The following is a 2,843-nucleotide window of genomic DNA, read 5'->3' as shown; positions in this document are numbered from 1 at the left end:
AAATTGACAAAATAATGTGTAAAATGGATTTTCCATTTTACACTAAATGGACCGAAATAATGGGAAGTATTAGGAATATATTATGTTAATTATGTTAGTGGTAAACATAATCATATTAGCCTAATACTAGCCATGCATACCTACTTGATCTTGTGAAGACAACCTTGTGCATGCATTGGTCATTCCCTCCCCCTTCTACCGGTTTTGTGAGTGGGAAAAGGCCATGAGTTTTTCCTCTAATTTTACCTTATATATTATTTCAAATGTAAGAGGATTATTCATTCATTCAACATCTAAAATAAGAGTTTTAGTGAGATAAAATCTTCCTCTTTCTCCCTTTCTCTTAACCGAAATATTGAGAGAACAAAATAGTATTTTGGTCAATTTTATACAAAATTAATATTGTTCTAGTAATAATAATATTAATTTTATTAAGTTGTTACTTTGGGTATTAATTCTTGGGAGGGATTCTCTACTTGAATCCTTGTTCATCCATTTAAGGAAGCTCAAGAACAAGTGAGTAGGAGAACTCACTTGTGCCTAAATAATCTGAAATCTTCAATGTAAGATGATGATTTCTTTCTTATTCTTTTATTGTTTGGATGCATAAGATCATCTTTTAATTTTATGACTAAATTAAAATTAAAATATATATGAATATGTTAAGTTAAGAGATATAGTTTCTAACAACAATTCTTTTGTGGCTCTTGAATATTTTCTCCCACTCTGTCTTCTAGAAATAAACTTGTATTCTAGAAAAGACAGCTTCACGAGCCACAAACTTGTTGTACTCGTGATTATAGGAAGGAAAAATGAGCATTTGTTTCTTGTGAAAACTTACAAACATTGTATTCTACCATTTCATATCTCATATGAATCGTTTAGATTTAGTGGGAAAATAATTTAGACAAATTGATAAAATCCCCAAAAGGATCAAGTAACTCAAAGTAACTTGATTGAAGTCCAAACCATATCGAATAGCGTTTGATTTATTATCTAACCACACATTATCCCATAATATGTGTGAAGAGAGATTAATTTGTGATACTATATCACATTTCATTTGGCTTATATCAAAGTCTTCACTTTGATAATCCCATCACGACTAAATCGTGATTCTTTGAACTCTTTGAACTTATTCAAAGATTTCTCTATTTACCTTATCAAGTGAACACATTAGCGTCAACTTAAATCGTTGGTAAAAGAAAATGATCAACCTATTTTGGATCAATGATTTACAACCTCGACCTTCTTTTCAACCAAAAGGCACGAGACATCTTGCTTTGAATACAAGATCCGCATATACCATAAGATCTAATGGTTTCAAGAGTACTCGATAACTCTTTGCGTTCATCATTCCAGAATCTAAGGTTCAATCTTGGGTTACCAATTTGAGTCTTGCATCATCCACATGATATATCATTCTAGTTTGGTTTAGAATATAATCACCTTGATAATGGGCTAGCCATACATCAAATCATGGTGTATAGGGTCACAAAAGTGAAACCTCTTTTGTATCTTAACAAGTTTATATTCTTATTTAGAGTTTATGCATTTAATAGTCACAATTAAGTACAACTCTAAACCCAAAAACTAGATTGAGTACACAATGACTCTATCTCTCAACATCATCGTTGCTAGTCATCATATTCTAATCATCCTATGTATTAAATACAATGATGAAAACCACCACCGGTTCTAATATTGACGAAGTAGTATTAGCAAAATTTATGTCAATCAAATAAACATTTAAAGAATAAGGTCTCATTAGATGTCCCACAACTAACTTGTTGATTCTTCAATAATTTGGGGTAGTTTCCTTTCTAGCGTCGAACAATTAAGACAATGGAAACTTTATCGGTCGGGATTGATAGGTTTACTATCGTTATTCTCAATAACTTTACTTTTAACATTACCTTGTATCAATTCCATTCTAATTTTACTTCTTTAAAACCTTATCCTTTTCTTAACGGTTTAAGAGAATGCTCCCACTCATTTCAATGTGTCTTTGCTAAGAGAAGCAAAATTGAAATTCATGAAGACTACTCTTCATTCGTTTGTTTAGTCTTAAAACTTTCATTGAAGTGGTTGCGGTATTTTGGTCAATTTTGATTTCAAACAAATCTTGTTACCAAAATGATGTAACGTTTCAAAGTATTTAACTTAATTAAGCATATGAGAAACAATTCATTGTAAGTAGATATGTTAGTCAAGAATCAAAAACCCTTTTGATTACGAATAACTTTCATCTATACTCTTCATAAGAGATCCTTCCAATGAAAAAACGAGGTTTTTAGAAGAAAATTCAAATTTTGTCTTTAGTTACGATGTTTTAATGGAGATTTGAATCAAAAATCGAAATGATATCGTATATGAATTGTGGTAAAGAAATAGAACAATATGATAACGGAATAGTGGAAAGCTTAACATTTATCGTTTTATTAATACTTGTAAATAACAAGTAAAGCATATACATAGTGACCTCTACCCAACTATGATAAATGATTCCAAGATCCAAATTCATATTAACTTGGGCATCGGTAAAGCCGAATACAACCCTCATCAATATAACTCGGTGGATTAACTCTTTAATCGATTCTACTTTTAGAACTCTTGGTCGATAAATTTACATTAATATTCATCTTTAGCCCGAAACACATCCGGCAACCGTCGAGAATACTTTCGTTGAGTTCAACCCAAATTTCGAATAAATGTGTCCATGATCCAAATTTACATCAACTTGGGCATCGGTAAAGACGAATACAACCCTCAACTTTATAAATTTGGTGGGTAGACATTTATCACCCACTTCCCCTACGTAACAAGGTTTGTACCCCGGTAAA

Source organism: Silene latifolia, chromosome 1, assembly GCF_048544455.1.
Source record: "Silene latifolia isolate original U9 population chromosome 1, ASM4854445v1, whole genome shotgun sequence".
Taxonomy (NCBI): Eukaryota; Viridiplantae; Streptophyta; class Magnoliopsida; order Caryophyllales; family Caryophyllaceae; genus Silene; species Silene latifolia.
Note: the sequence above shows the minus strand (reverse complement) of the source record.